Source organism: Aquarana catesbeiana, linkage group LG05, assembly GCF_042186555.1.
Source record: "Aquarana catesbeiana isolate 2022-GZ linkage group LG05, ASM4218655v1, whole genome shotgun sequence".
NCBI classification, from domain to species: domain Eukaryota; kingdom Metazoa; phylum Chordata; class Amphibia; order Anura; family Ranidae; genus Aquarana; species Aquarana catesbeiana.
This window is the reverse complement of record NC_133328.1, coordinates 567,018,404-567,027,456: the sequence shown is the minus strand read 5'-3', so window position 1 is coordinate 567,027,456 and position 9,053 is coordinate 567,018,404. Positions and strand designations below refer to the sequence as shown.

Genomic DNA, 9,053 nt, shown 5'->3' with positions numbered 1-9,053 from the left:
GTGGCTGGAGCCGCAAAGAGGTTGCACAGACACAGCCTCTCATCCAAATTTGGCAGCCTTGCAGCCTCAGGTGAGTGGCCCTGAGAGCACATTGTCTGCTCGGGGACGCTTACCCACACCTGGTGAATTTAGATACGTAAGGACACAGCTCATTTACGGACTATGGGGTGTAAGCGTTCATGTGAATGTGGCCTTGGGCAGGCCATACATGGTTCGAATCTTGGCTGGTTCAGCAGTAACCAGCCAAGATACAAACCGTATATGGGCAGGCTGAATGTACCAAGTTGATTGATCAACTTGGGTAAAACTAGCATGCCAGGTTTTACCTGTGATTATCGCTAGTGGCTGCTGTCTTCTCCCAGCGGGGATGACTGCCCCCAGGGGAGCAGACAATGGCTCAACAAGAGGGATTCCCTCATCAACACTGTCTGTGTTGATGGGGGAATCAAGCAATTTTTTCCCCTGCAAACCATGGTTGCAGGAAAGAAATTTGCTCCATGTATGGCCAGCCTTAGTCTCAACCGCACTGAAATAAAATGGCTAACAGAAAGCAAATAGCAATAAAGTGCTACTAGCTATTACTGATGGAGGGGTGCAGCTTTTTGGAATGGGTTTCAAAAAGTCCAAGTGGAGCTGGTGACATGTATACATGAATCCAAAACAACTATTTTGCTGGCCCAGTCTATGTGCAAAGGAGAAGAGTGGTGACGTAGCTATCTCAGTCCAGGCTCTGAAGAGTTCCCAACTTTAATTTCAGGATCCCCCCGAATACCTGACCAGCAGCTGGCTCAGCCTCTCAGTGTGATGCTGGGAGACTGAGCCAGCCGCTCCCATCCCCCTCCAGTGAGCGCTGGAGGGGCAGAATAGACAGCCAGTGACACCAGCTCTCTGCTCATTGAAGAACGAGAAGTGAGCAATCGGCAGTCTTTGATCGCTCAGTTCTCGGTGTAGAGGCGGCAGGGGACAGATGCAGCATCAGATCAGTGCTACATCCACCTAGGTGAGTATGAATTTTTTTTTTTTTTTTTAATACCACACTCCTCTTTTAAGGTAGCAATTTCACTGTATAGCAACCGGATGTGACAGAATTCTACTGTTCTTTCTCACAAACAGAATGGAATGGCCCTTGCCAGGAAACACATGATGCCTTACACAGCAATGTAAACTTTTTGCAAAAACTCAAGAAAACCATTGTGACTGTGACAGTAAGTGATAGAAAACCTTTTTAATGGGGTCTGGGCTAGCAATAAAACCAAACAGGGATTGTAATCCTTCCCTACTCTTTGGCTGTTTTGGCCACTGTCTTGGCTAATAATACACTTTAATGATTTAAACAATATTGGAACATTTGGCATAAACATTGGTGTACTCGCATTAAATGTATATATTGAGAAAGGTAAAGAGCAAAGTACAGTAATACATTTTAAAGCAAATTATTATTGGTTACTAGTTTACTGGTTTAGATAAAGTGCCTGTTTCTACCTAAACTGTACATCCCACCTCCTACCTGATCTGTTGGTGGAGCTTCCTGAAAATTCTATACAAAATTACTTTCTTAAAGTTGGTGCTTTTTTTGGGATAAGCAACCATGTGACATTGTTCAAAATGGACAATTAGCTGCCTAGCTGCCCAAAAGTACATTATGGGAAGTGAAGGGAAATCGTTCATTCCAAATTAAAATTCGGACAAATTTTCATTTTTCGGAAATTCAGATGTATCCGAATTTCCGATTTACAATAGCACCGAATTTAAACGAATCCGAAATAATGAAAAAAAAAATTCGGACGAAATTCGAATTCAAATAATTTTCTAATCCATTTCAAATACTTTTCAAATTCTAAGAGTTTTCAAATTCGAAAAGTTTATACGAATTCGAATAGTTTTCAAACTTGAATTCGAAAAGTTTTCGAATTCGAATAGTTTTCGAATTTTCAAATAGAAAAAATAGAAAATAAAGGAATAGAACAGAAAAAAAATAATAGACTAGAAAAGGATATAACAGAAAATAAAAGAATAGACTAGAATAGAGTAAAACAGAACAGAATAGACTAGAATATAATAGAAACAAATAGAATAGAATAACACAGAAAGAATATAGGTGACTCGCGCTTAGCGCGAGTCACCAATTTTTTCCTACTTATATTGTGTGTTTGTGTCACATTCTAGGACATCGCAGCTTTATGTCACTTTATTTTGTATGTTTTTGAAGCGCAATTATTTTCTTTTTTTCACAGAAAGAATATAACCATCTTCTGAAATTCAAATTTCAAATAGAATCAATTTGAATTTGAATACATAAGAAAAGAATAGAATAGAATAGAAAAAATAGAATATAATAGACTATTATAGAATAGAAAAGAATCTAATTAAAAAACAATAGAATAGAATAGAATAGAATAGAATAGAATAGAAAGAAAATAACCATTTCCCAAAATTGAAATAGAATCAATTTGAATACAATAGAAAAGAATAGATTCGAATAGAATATAAAATAACAGAATAATATAGAAAAAAACGACAGAATAAAATAGAAAGAATATAACCTTCTTCCGAAATTCTAATTTCAAATAGAATAGACTTGAGTTTGAAGAGAAAAAAAAGAATAGAATATAAAATAAAATAATAGCAATAATTAACCAACAATAGAATATAATATATTAGAATAGAAAGAATATAACCATTTCCCAAAATTCAAATAGAATCAATTTGAATTTGAATAAAATAGAAAAGAATAGATTAGAATAGGAAGATGTTTATATTCATTTCTATTCTGTTGTTTTTTTCTATGCTATTGTGTTATTTTCTATTCTATTCTACGCTATTCAATTCTTTTCTATTCTATTCAAATTCAAATTGATTCTATTTGAATTTTGGAAAATGGTTATATTATTTATATTCTATTATATTTTTTTAATTCTATTCTTTTGTATTCTATTTGAATTGCAGAAGATGGTTATAATCTTTCTATTTTATTTTATTTTTATTTATTCTATTCTATTCCTTTATTTTCTATTCTATTTTTATTCTCTTTGGAAATTGGAAAATGATTCGAATTCGAAAACGATTCAAATTTGATTCAAAAACTATTCTAATAGATCTGAAAACAAATAAACAAAATGAATTCCGAAAATTAATTCAACGAATGCAACAAATTTAACTAAACTAATTTATGTAAATAACGAATCGAAACTAAACAAAATAAATTTTTTCGCTCTGCACATGTCTACGCGTGACCTAGATGAGGTAAGTGCAGGGCTGGTGAGCAGGCGAGCGAGTGACGGGGGGGTGGGTATTTTGCCGACCAACCGAGCGATAGGGGATTTGACTGACGGACTGGTACGGGCCAAACTGGGAGGAGGGGGGTCGTGGGTGGTTTGTTTTCCGCCCCTCACAAAAAAATGAAGCACCAGCCATCACTGGATCTCATAGTGGGAAGTCAGTAAAGATAAGAGCAAATTTTGTATAGTGGCTGCTGTATTGCTTCGCTCTTTCATTGCAAGTTTTTTTCCTTATACAGGTTCACCAAAACTACAACTAGTTCTCCCTCATATGTCAGTCCTGCAACTTTAAGCTGGGCTTATTACACATCTCCCATGGCTACCTTCTGTTAAAGCTTCTTACAATAAACAAAGTAAATCGAACTTTATGATCTGTCAATGTTTTACGACTGTTACCACCCTTCTGCTACAACTTGAAAGAGTGCTAACAGCATGTTTAGAAAAAAAATTGCCCACATAGAAAGTGCAAACATTTTTATAAGCCTGGAAATATTTATGGATGTTAGCTGGTTTAAATAGGAAAACTGTTGTTTTCATATTTTAAAATTAATGAGAATGTAATATAATTACAAATAGGCTGTATATTTTCCAAGCATCTGGCAGATTTAATGCTAAATAGCTCATGGCACGCGTTCAGTGATTTCGAAGAAAACACTTCTCAGAATCCCAGGATAATTTATTGATGATACACTTCATGCTGGGTTCTTAGTTTTCCGCTGCGGTTCATCCTTGTCATTAAAAGACTAAAATGCTTGAAGTGTGATCTGAAAATGAAGAGGTTCCATTAATGATCAGCCAATCATACCCAGAAGTATCAAGCATTGCTACATAAAGCACTCATAGTGGTTCCTTGAAAAGAACAGGAAACCTTATTTCTAGAAACTTGTATAACTATACAATTTATTTTTTTGGTTTTACTTTGATATAATGCTTTGCAAGGTTTACTATGCACCAGTGGCGTCTCCAGCTTTCATATTTAGGGGGGCACATGGGGGGACAGGGACAAAAGTAGGGGGGCCAACTATAAAACGCAATTATATATATATATATATATATATATATATATATATCACTTTGTATATCCTGACAATGGGTATAAAATGCATACAAATATACAATATTAAGCCCTGCACTCCTGCAACAATGCCCAATACATACAATAAAAAACAAAGGAGAAAGTTGCCTGTGCACTATCCCAAATCCCTCTGCCTATTTAAATAAATGGATGTTTTTTTAGTATTGCTCCAGTGGCCTTTAAAGTGTAAGCTCACCTGCCCCTCTCGTCCTGTCCGTCTTCCTCTGCGGCTTTGTGTCCACCATGCAGCCTTGTGCCCAGTGCCCACCAATGCAGCCATGTGTCCACCAATGCAACCTTGTGCCCTCCAATGCAGCCTTGTGCCTAGTGTCCACCAATGCAGCCTTGTGCCCAGTGCCCACCAATACAGCCTTGTGCCCACCAATGCAGCCTTGTTTCCACCATGCAGCCTTTTGCCCACCAATGCAGCCTTGTGCCCACCAATGCAGCCTTGTCTGCACCATGCAGCCTTGTGCCCACCAATACAGCCTTGTGCCCACTAATGCAGCCTTGTGCCCACCAATGCAACTTTGTGTCCACCATATGCAGCCTTGTGCCCAGTTCCCACCATGCAGCCTTGTGCCCACCATGCAGACTTGTGTCCACCAATGCAGTCTTGTGTCCACCATGCAGCCTTGTGCCCACCAATGCAGTCTTGTGTCCACCATGCAGCCTGTGTCCACTATGCAGCCTACCTGTGCAGGGGAGGAGAGGAACAGGAGAGCCGCCCAGTTGTTCAGAGCGCAGCACAGGGAACACAGCGATAACAGCTTTCATTTCAATTGCCGTGTTCCTGAAGCGCAACGTCATATACAGCCCTGTCCCCTGGCTGGGGAACTTTGATTGACAGATCACCCGTCACTGGGATTGGACGGGTGATCTGTCTATCAAAGTACTGGGACCAGGAGGAGGGGCTGTATATGACAGCGAGCAGTGGGGAACACGGCAATTGACACGAAAGCTGTTATCGCTGTGTTCCCCGCGCTGCACTCTGAACACCTGGGCAGCTCTCTCTTTCTCTCTACCCCTCCGTGATCACTGGGAGAAAGACTCCCATTCCACACAGGCTGCCGGCTCGCCCCCCGCACCCAGGCATCCCTTCCTCGCTAGCCCTCAAAATCCACTCACAAAATGCGAGCAGGCGAGTGGATTTTTTGAGGGCTGCTCTATAGTCTGGCAGCCGTGGCTGTGTGAGCACAGCTCGCATCATGCAGATTGCAGAGTGTCAGCATTGATGGAGAGGGAGGCAGAGGGAGGAGAGGGAGGCAGGGCCGTCTTTAATTTTGATTGGGCCCTGGGCAAACATTTTCTTGGGGCCCCCCCCCTCCATTCTGAGACATACAAAAAATAGCAGGTAGACTCAAAATCAGTTTACTGCAGCAGATCACGCAGCGATTGCAATTGTTTGCCAGAGGTTACAGCCTATCCTTACTGCTCAATGGCTGGTTTCTAGAGGTTACAACACATCATTTCTGCTTGCCGATTGGTTGCTAGAGGTTAATGTACATTAATAGCGCTCACTAATTGGTTGCTAGGGGTTACAGCACATCATTAGCACTTACTGATTGGTTGCTAGAGATTAAAGCAGATCACTACTGTTGCTAGAGGTTCATGCACATCATTACCTCTCACTGAGCAGTGGAGCAATCCCAAATAATTGAGCAAGTAAAGGGGCACATTAATACACATACTACAGGAGAGTTTCAGAGACTGCGGACATACTGCAGAAGACAATCAGAGACTGCGGACATACTGCAGAAGACAATCAGAGACTGCGGACATACTGCAGGAGACAATCTGAGACTGCGGACATACTGCAGGAGACACTCAGAGACTGCGGACATACTGCAGGAGACAATCTGAGACTGCGGACATACTGCAGGAGATTACCAGAGACTGCGGACATACTGCAGGAGACAATCAGAGACTGCGGACATACTGCAGGAGACAATCAGAGACTGCGGACATACTGCAGGAGACAATCAGAGACTGCGGACATACTGCAGGAGATTACCAGAGACCGCGGACATACTGCAGGAGACAATCAGAGACTGCGGACATACTGCAGGAGACAATCAGAGACTGCGGACATACTGCAGGAGATTACCAGAGACCGCGGACATACTGCAGGAGACAATCAGAGACTGCGGACATACTACAGGAGACAATCAGAGACTGCGGAAATACTGCAGGAGACAATCAGAGACTGCGGACATACTACAGGAGACAATCAGAGACTGCGGAAATACTGCAGGAGACAATCAGAGACTGCGGACATACTGCAGGAGACAGAGACTGCAGACATTATACAGGGGATGGTCAGAGAACTTTCAGCAATGCACAGCTTTACAGTTAAATAACACAGCTCAGGGTTTAAACAGTCAGGCATTTTATGGTTGTAAGGACATACCTGGCCAGCCAAACTTACTACATACATTCAGGACTGTGGGCAGAGCTTCCACTCTCTGCTCTCCCTAAAGCAGCTGGGAGCTCCACTGATGCTTTGTTGGGTGGGCCCTGGGCCCACATCACCCGTGAATTGTCGCCCCGATGACAGCTTTGCAGAGCGCACAGAGGACATGGGAGGATGTATTCCGCGCTAGCCAGCTGAGAGGGGCGGGGCCGGGAGCTCCACTGACGCTCTGACACCGCCCACGTGCAGCCTGTGTACTGGGAATAGAGTGCTTGTAGTGAGAGCCAGTGATCGGAGTGGGAGTGTCATTGGAGCTCCCGGCCCCGCCCCCGGACCTCTGTATTCACCAGCCAGTATAGAGGGGGCGGGGCCGGAAGCTCCACTGACACTCGCACTCCGATCACTGGCTCTCACTACAGAAGCTCTTTTCCGAGTACACAGGCTGCACGTGGGCGGGGTCAGAGCGTCAGTGGAGCTCCCGGCCCCGCCCCCTCTCAGCTGGCTAGCGCTGAATACATCCTCCCATGTCCTCTGTGCGCTCTGCAAAGCTGTGATCGGGGCCCCAATTCATGGCTAGCGCGGGCCCCCCAACAAAGATTGGGCCCGGGGCAAGTGCCCCGTTTGCCCTGCGCTAAAGACGGCCCTGGCGGGAGGGAGTGAAGGGAGGGGGGATCTCCCGCAGAAGTGCCAGGATGCTCTCCTTCTCAGGAGAGCCTGTGTTATTCTGATGGCGGCCCGAGCAAGATGCAGGGCGCGGGGCACCAGTTGCAACAAAAGGCATTTTAATTGGGGGGGCACATGAGGGGGCACAGCATAATGTTGGGGGGTCAGGGCCCACTCTGGCCCCACGTTAGTGATGCCACTGCTATGCACTTTACAGAAAAGTGGAAATACTTTATTAGGTACTGTTATTACCCACTTGAAGACCAGACCTTTTCTGGAACTTTTTAAAAAAGTTTAATCAATATTTTTTGCTGGAAAATTACTTAGAACCCCCAAACATTATATATATTTTTTAGCAGAGACCCTAAAGAATAAAATGGCGATTGTTGCAATATGTTATGTCACACGGTATTTGCGCAGCGGTCTTTCAATGCAATTTTTGGGGAAAATTAACACAATATTTACCCCATTTTTTTTTGTATGGTGCGAAAGATGATGTTATGCCAAGTAACTAGATACCTAACATGTCATGCTTTAAAATTGTGCATGCTCGTGAAATGGCAAAAAACGACGGTACTTAAAAATCTCCATAGGCAACAGTGTAAAAATGTTTACAGGTTACCTGTTTAAAGTTACAGAGGATGTCTTGTACTAGAATCATTGCTCTTACTTTGATGTTTGCGGCGATATCTCACATGTGTGTTTTGAACACTGTTTACATATTCTTGCGTGACTTACGTATGTGGTCACTTTCTGCACGCGAGCACAGAGGGATGGGGTTTTTTTTCTTATTTATTTTACTTTTATACTGTCCCTTTATTTATTTTTTTCAATCACTTTTATTCCTATTACAAGGAATGTAAACATCCCTTTAAATAGAAATAAGGATGACAGGTCAAAAAGACTCAAAATCTCTCATTTACTTTTAAAAGTAAAAAGAAAAAAAAAGTACTTTCTCTTTAAAAAAGAAAGAAATAAACAAATAAATATTTACTATGGCCCGAGAACCGGAAGTGACGTCAGACATCGCTCCAGTCCTCCAAGGGCATAGAGAGGAGTGGCCTCACATTTCTCCATGCACAGATAAGGGCCGCATCAAATCGTTCCTGATTTGTTATCGCATTCACCCGTGGGACCACTTTTATCTGAAAAAGAATCGGCCATAGCAAAAAAAAAACAAAAACACCGGGGTTATGGCAGATAGCTGCTGCCATAACACCGGTATATAACATCAAGGTAATGACGTATTTTTACTATGGGCCAGTCGGCAAGTGGTTATGTGGTGCCAAGTAGGGCCCCCTTATGCCTCCAAAACAGCATGGATTCAACAAGCTGCCAAGAAAAGCCCCTAGGGATTTTGGATGGTAACACCAGCACTACACTATTACCAGCAGCCTGAACTATTGAGACAGCAGCTTTATATATTATTTCTCATTTATTATTTCTTAATCTTACATTAAGGGAGACAAGAAAAGGTAATTCAGGTACAATGGTTATGTTGCTGTCTTCAGGAGATAACCTAACAAATACCCTTCCCACGCCCATCATGCCTCTGTATGAGTGAAGCAAAACTCTTTCCTTTCCTTTTATCAGAATTCCTTTTCCACTAACAAGTTCTAGAGTT

General features: G+C 42.3%; 1 long non-coding RNA gene across 1 annotated transcript in view; it reads right to left on the bottom strand.

The window, feature by feature from the left end:
• Positions 1-546: 546 nt before the first annotated feature.
• Positions 547-9,053, bottom strand: part of LOC141146142 (uncharacterized) — a 69,875-nt gene continuing 61,368 nt past the window's right edge. The window contains exon 4 of the long non-coding RNA XR_012244726.1: positions 547-4,042. This is a non-coding gene — a long non-coding RNA (uncharacterized lncRNA). The remainder of the gene's footprint in view (positions 4,043-9,053) is intronic.